Source organism: Harmonia axyridis, chromosome X, assembly GCF_914767665.1.
Source record: "Harmonia axyridis chromosome X, icHarAxyr1.1, whole genome shotgun sequence".
Classification (NCBI taxonomy): Eukaryota; Metazoa; Arthropoda; class Insecta; order Coleoptera; family Coccinellidae; genus Harmonia; species Harmonia axyridis.
Genome location: NC_059508.1, coordinates 38132054 through 38139553, shown reverse-complemented (window position 1 = coordinate 38139553; position 7500 = coordinate 38132054). Strand labels below are relative to the sequence as shown.

Sequence of the window (7500 nt, the reverse complement as noted above, 5' to 3'; positions counted from 1 at the left end):
CCGATCGATGGAGGCCGTCTCGAGTGTCCAACTTGCTCACAAGAGCCGAGAAACAAACCGATGCATCACGTAGACAAGATCGTACCGAATGTTAACACAATCCAAAAGGAAATAATCTTAGATGAATATCGATTCTGATTATTGATTTTTCTTTCGCGATATTGATAGAAGACATCTGAATGAATTTCGAATTAATTCCGAAATCAAAAAAATATTTTCAATAAATTTTTTTTCTAGAGTACCTCGGTCTTTTCTATTTTTTTTCCAAGTTTCGTACGTCAATCAACATACATCCCAGAAAAAATCATCTCTCTAACTATCCTGGTTCAAAAGTTGTATCGGAACTTTTCACGTCGAAAAAGAACATAGGCGAAAAAGGACGTGAACATTATTCCTTATAAAAATCAAACCCGACCATGGATTTTGATTCTGATTGTTGATTATCGCTATTAGAACACATTAGGAGGCAACCAAATCAAATTTGAGAAAATTCCACAATCAGAAAATTTTTTTCGAAAAAAAAAAAAATTCGAGGACACCTCGGTCATGGCAAGTTATTTCCCACAATCCATTCCCCGATCCACGTACATCCCAGAAAAAATCATCTCTCTAACTATCCTGGTTCAAAAGTTGTATCGGAACATTTTCACGTCGAAAATATATCTCTAAGTCCAAACCGATGCACCACGTAAACTAGGGCAGACCGATGCACCACGTAATATCGGGCAGACCGATGCAGAACGTAAACTCGATCATACCGATGCTTCACGTAATCTCGATCTTACCGATGCACCACGTAAACAAGGGCAGACCGATGCAGAACGTAAAGTAGATCTTACCGATGCACCACGTAATCTCGATCTTACCGATGCACCACGTAATCTCCATCTTACCGATGCACCACGTGAACTGGATCTTACCGATGCAGAACGTGAATTGGATCTTACCGATGCAGAACGTGAATTGGATCTTACCGATGCACCACGTAAACTCGATCATACCGATGCACCACGTAATCTCGGGCAGACCGATGCACAACGTAAATGACGATCGGGACCGGGGCGATCGGTCGTATCTGACACCGCCGGCTCGGTTCTAACATCGTCAATGAGTCGGGGTTGTAAAAAAGGACGTGAACATTTTTCCTTATAAAAATCAAACCCGACCATGGATTTTGATTCTGATTGTTGATTATCGCTACTAGAACATATAAGGAGGCAACCAAATCAAATTTGAGAAAATTCCACGATCAGAAAATTTTTTTCGAAAAAAAAAAAAAATCGTAATCACCTCGGTCATGGCGAGTTATTTTCCGTATTTCATTCCACAATCAACGTACAACATAGAAGAAATCATCTCTCTAACTATCCTGGTTCAAAAGTTGTATCGGAACATTTCACGTCGTAATATCTCGCCAAGTCCAGACCTCGGCGATAGGTAGTATCTGACACCGTCCGCTCGGGACTGACATCGACTTGGACTCGGGCTGATGATGGGGAGGCGTTTAAGGACGTGAACATTTTTCCTTATAAAAATTAAAGTCGACAATGAATATTGATTCTGATTACTGATTTACGCTTTAAAAACACATTAGAAGGCAACCAAATCGAATTTGAGGAAATTCCACGATCAGAAAATTTTTTTCGAAAAAAAAAAAAATCCGAAAAATATTTTTCGATTCCGATTACTGATTTACTCTTTTAGAACACATTAGGAGGCAACCAAATCAAATTTGAGAAAATTCCACAATCAGAAAATTTTTTTCGAAAAAAAAAAAAATTCGAGGACACCTCGGTCATGGCAAGTTATTTCCCACAATCCATTCCCCGATCCACGTACATCCCAGAAAAAATCATCTCTCTAACTATCCTGGTTCAAAAGTTGTATCGGAACATTTTCACGTCGAAAATATATCTCTAAGTCCAAACCGATGCACCACGTAAACTAGGGCAGACCGATGCACCACGTAATATCGGGCAGACCGATGCAGAACGTAAACTCGATCATACCGATGCTTCACGTAATCTCGATCTTACCGATGCACCACGTAAACAAGGGCAGACCGATGCAGAACGTAAAGTAGATCTTACCGATGCACCACGTAATCTCGATCTTACCGATGCACCACGTAATCTCCATCTTACCGATGCACCACGTGAACTGGATCTTACCGATGCAGAACGTGAATTGGATCTTACCGATGCAGAACGTGAATTGGATCTTACCGATGCACCACGTAAACTCGATCATACCGATGCACCACGTAATCTCGGGCAGACCGATGCACAACGTAAATGACGATCGGGACCGGGGCGATCGGTCGTATCTGACACCGCCGGCTCGGTTCTAACATCGTCAATGAGTCGGGGTTGTAAAAAAGGACGTGAACATTTTTCCTTATAAAAATCAAACCCGACCATGGATTTTGATTCTGATTGTTGATTATCGCTACTAGAACATATAAGGAGGCAACCAAATCAAATTTGAGAAAATTCCACGATCAGAAAATTTTTTTCGAAAAAAAAAAAAAATCGTAATCACCTCGGTCATGGCGAGTTATTTTCCGTATTTCATTCCACAATCAACGTACAACATAGAAGAAATCATCTCTCTAACTATCCTGGTTCAAAAGTTGTATCGGAACATTTCACGTCGTAATATCTCGCCAAGTCCAGACCTCGGCGATAGGTAGTATCTGACACCGTCCGCTCGGGACTGACATCGACTTGGACTCGGGCTGATGATGGGGAGGCGTTTAAGGACGTGAACATTTTTCCTTATAAAAATTAAAGTCGACAATGAATATTGATTCTGATTACTGATTTACGCTTTAAAAACACATTAGAAGGCAACCAAATCGAATTTGAGGAAATTCCACGATCAGAAAATTTTTTTCGAAAAAAAAAAAAATCCGAAAAATATTTTTCGATTCCGATTACTGATTTACTCTTTTAGAACACATTAGGAGGCAACCAAATCAAATTTGAGAAAATTCCACAATCAGAAAATTTTTTTCGAAAAAAAAAAAAATTCGAGGACACCTCGGTCATGGCAAGTTATTTCCCACAATCCATTCCCCGATCCACGTACATCCCAGAAAAAATCATCTCTCTAACTATCCTGGTTCAAAAGTTGTATCGGAACATTTTCACGTCGAAAATATATCTCTAAGTCCAAACCGATGCACCACGTAAACTAGGGCAGACCGATGCACCACGTAATATCGGGCAGACCGATGCAGAACGTAAACTCGATCATACCGATGCTTCACGTAATCTCGATCTTACCGATGCACCACGTAAACAAGGGCAGACCGATGCAGAACGTAAAGTAGATCTTACCGATGCACCACGTAATCTCGATCTTACCGATGCACCACGTAATCTCCATCTTACCGATGCACCACGTGAACTGGATCTTACCGATGCACCACGTAATCTCAATCTTACCGATGCACCACGTGAACTGGATCTTACCGATGCAGAACGTGAATTGGATCTTACCGATGCACCACGTAAACTCGATCTTACCGATGCACCACGTAATCTCGATCTTACCGATGCACCACGTGAACTGGATCTTACCGATGCAGAACGTGAATTGGATCTTACCGATGCACCACGTAAACTCGATCTTACCGATGCACCACGTAATCTCAATCTTACCGATGCACCACGTGAACTGGATCTTACCGATGCAGAACGTGAATTGGATCTTACCGATGCACCACGTAAACTCGATCTTACCGATGCACCACGTAATCTCAATCTTACCGATGCACCACGTGAACTGGATCTTACCGATGCAGAACGTGAATTGGATCTTACCGATGCACCACGTAAACTCGATCTTACCGATGCACCACGTAATCTCGATCTTACCGATGCACCACGTGAACTGGATCTTACCGATGCAGAACGTGAATTGGATCTTACCGATGCACCACGTAAACTCGATCTTACCGATGCACCACGTAATCTCAATCTTACCGATGCATCACGTAATCTCGATCTTACCGATGCAGAACGTAAACTCGATCATACCGATGCACCACGTTATCTCGGCAGACCGATGCAGAACGTAAAAAAAAAGCTTACAGCACGCGGTGTTCCCAAGCGGTCACCCATCCAAGTACTAACCGCGCCCGACGCTGCTTGGCTTCAGTGTTCTGACGAGAACTGGCAATTTCAGCGTGGTATGGCCGTAAACAACAAATATAGCGATATTTTCTATGATATCTCACTTTTTGGGAGCGGAAAGGACGTGAACGTTTTTCCTTATAAAAAATGAAATAACTTTTGGATATTAATTCTGATTGTTGATTTAAGTTTTAAGAACACATTAGGACATATCTCAATGAAATTTGAGGGATTTCCGAAATCGAAAAATATTTTTCGAAAAAAAAAAAAAATCCCAGAAGACCTCGGTCATCTCAAGTTTATTTCCATATTCTATTACACAATCAACGTACATCACAAAAGGAACCATCTCTCTAACTATCACAGTTAAATTTTTGTATCGGAACATTTCACGTCGGAATATCTCGCTAAGTCCAGACCGGGGAGATCGGTCGCATTTGACACCGTCCGCTCCGGTCTAACATCGTCTTGGAGTCGGGGTAACGATGGAGAGGCGTTTAAGGACGTGAACATTTTTCCTTATAAAAATTAAAGTCGACAATGAATATTGATTCTGATTACTGATTTACTCTTTTAGTACACATTAGAAGGCAACGCAATCAGATTTGAGGAAATTTCAAGATCAGAAAATTTTTTTCGAAAAAAAAAAAAATTCAAGAACACCTGGGTCATGGCAAGTTATTTCCCACAATCCATTCCACAATCAACGTACAACATAGAAGAAATCATCTCTCTAACTATCCTGGTTCAAAAGTTGTATCGGAACATTTCACGTCGAAATACCTCGCCAAGTCCAGACCGGGGCGATAGGTAGTATCTGACACCGTCCGCTCGGGACTGACATCGACTTGGACTCGGGCTAATGATGGGGAGGCGTTTAAGGACGTGAACATTTTTCCTTATAAAAATTAAAGTCGACAATGAATATTGATTCTGATTACTGATTTACGCTTTAAAAACACATTAGAAGGCAACCAAATCAAATTTGAGGAAATTCCAAAATCAGAAAATTTTTTTTCAAAAAAAAAAAAATCCGAAAAATATTTTTCGATTCTGATTACTGATTTACTCTTTTAGAACACATTAGAAGGCAACGAAATCAAATTTGAGTGAAATCCAAAATCAGAAAATATTTTTCGAAAAAAAAAAAAAATTCGAGAACACCTCGGTCATGGCAAGTTATTTTCCACAATCCATTCCCCAATCAACGTACATCCCAGAAAAAATCATCTCTCTAACTATCCTGGTTCAAAAGTTGTATCGGAACATTTTCACGTCGAAAATATATCTCAGAGTCCAGACCGATGCAGAACGTAAACTCGATCATACCGATGCTTCACGTAATCTCGATCTTACCGATGCACAACGTAAACTAGATCACACCGATGCAGAACGTAAACTCGATCATACCGATGCACCACGTAAACTCAGGCAGACCGATGCAGAACGTGAACTCGATCTTACCGATGCACCACGTAATCTCGATCTTACCGATGCACCACGTAAACTCGGGCAGACCGATGCAGAACGTGAACTCGATCTTACCGATGCACCACGTAAACTAGGGCTGACCGATGCATCACGTAAACGACGATCGAGAGGCGCGAAAGGACGTGAACGTTTTTCATTATAAAAATTGAAATAAATGATAAATAATGATTCTGATTGTTGGTTATCATTTTTAATAAGCATTAGGAGGCAACCAAATGAAATTTGAGGAAATTCCGATAATAGAAAATTTTTCGAAAAAAAAAAAAAATTCATGAAATCCTCGGTCATCGCAAAATATTTACCATATTCTGTTCGATAATCAACGTATATTTAAGAAGGAATCATATCTGTATCTATCTTGGTTCAAATTTTGTATCGGAACATTTTGACCAAAGTCCGAGCTTCGGCCGAAACAGACACCGCTGACCTGGCCTATCGATCGACCGAGAGTCGGGGATAGAGCGTAAGTGTTGTCTGGAGGGGAACCCTGTGCTCTCCTGACATATATAGGGAAGGTGGTCGCGTTGGGCGATGCAGAACGTTTGGATCGGGAATTATATTTTTGGTTCAGCTATTGGAATATGGTTTATTGTTGGTATATATTGGCGAAATAACGTTCTTACTGACTGGGGATATTCATAAAAATGAGTCCGGAGATTTTCAGATCGAAGTCCGAGTGATCCGACTTGGAAGGCGTGTTGGGTGGGTCGAGATGGCTTAGATAGATCAGACGAGGCGGGCTAAGTGTTGACGTCATGCATCGGTCCATTTTCAGATTGAGTCCGAGTAATCCGACTTTGAAAGAGTGTTGGGTGCGTCGAGACTGTTTAGATAGATCGGACGAGGCGGACTAGGTGTTAACGACATGCATCGGTATATTTTCTGATCGGAGTCCGAAGAAATCGGCCCTAGTAGGCGCAGCGGACGGTCGAGACGGCCTCGGTGGGTCGGATCGATCGGGAAAGTTTGCTAAATCGTGTCTGGAGGGGAACCTTGGGTTCTCCTGACATATATAGGGGATAAGGTTTGGGTGAACGATTCTTCACGTAAAAGTTGAGTAATTTATTTTTCGATAAGCTTTTGGATATTGATGAGAAGTATATGTATATCTTCGATTAAAAGAATTCTTACCGTCTCCATGTATATTATATTAGATATATAAGAAATAGTTAACGTGATGCATCGGCCGATTTCCGGATCGGAGTTCGAGAGATGCGACTTTCGATGCGCGATGGGTGGTTCGAGACGGCCTAGATCGATCGGACGAGGCGGACTAGGTGTTAACGACATGCATCGGCGGATTTTCTGATCGGAGTCCGAAGAAATCAGCTCTAGTAGGCGCGGCGAACGGTCGAAACGGCCTCGATCGATCGGACGAGGCGGACTAGGTGTTAACGACATGCATCGGCGGATTTTCTGATCGGAGTCCGAAGAAATCAGCTCTAGTAGGCGCGGCGAACGGTCGAAACGGCCTCGGTGGGTCGGATCGATCGGGAAAAGTTTGCTAAATCGTGTCTGGAGGGGAATCCGGGGTTCTCCTGACATATATAGAAGGGGTGGAGAATGGGTCCTGTCCTAGACTGTTTGGAGTTCTTTTTAGGATGATATTCAGTTGGTAAGTGGTAGACCCGAATCCGACCTCGGCGTTTGGGTACTGGCAAGGTGTGTTGGTTTCGGCTTTCGCATCTTGGGTCGCTTTCGTCAACCTCATGCAGCGAGGTCGCGGTCCGCTTCGTCTCTTTGTAGTCGAATGGCCTTTAAGCGACCAACCTTAAAATCGTGATCCTCTGCCCGTTGCGGGTTATGTTCACAAAAAATTTGCAACCACTCAATTCGTTCCGAGCGACAAATATTGTTGAATCTCGAATCA

At 42.1% G+C, this 7500-nt stretch overlaps 1 non-coding gene across 1 annotated transcript; it reads right to left on the bottom strand.

Moving 5' to 3' along the window:
• Window positions 1-4090: 4090 nt before the first annotated feature.
• LOC123688428 lies at window positions 4091-4209 on the bottom strand. Its single transcript, XR_006749950.1, has one exon. It is a non-coding gene; the product is annotated as a 5S ribosomal RNA (ribosomal RNA).
• Window positions 4210-7500: the final 3291 nt, after the last annotated feature.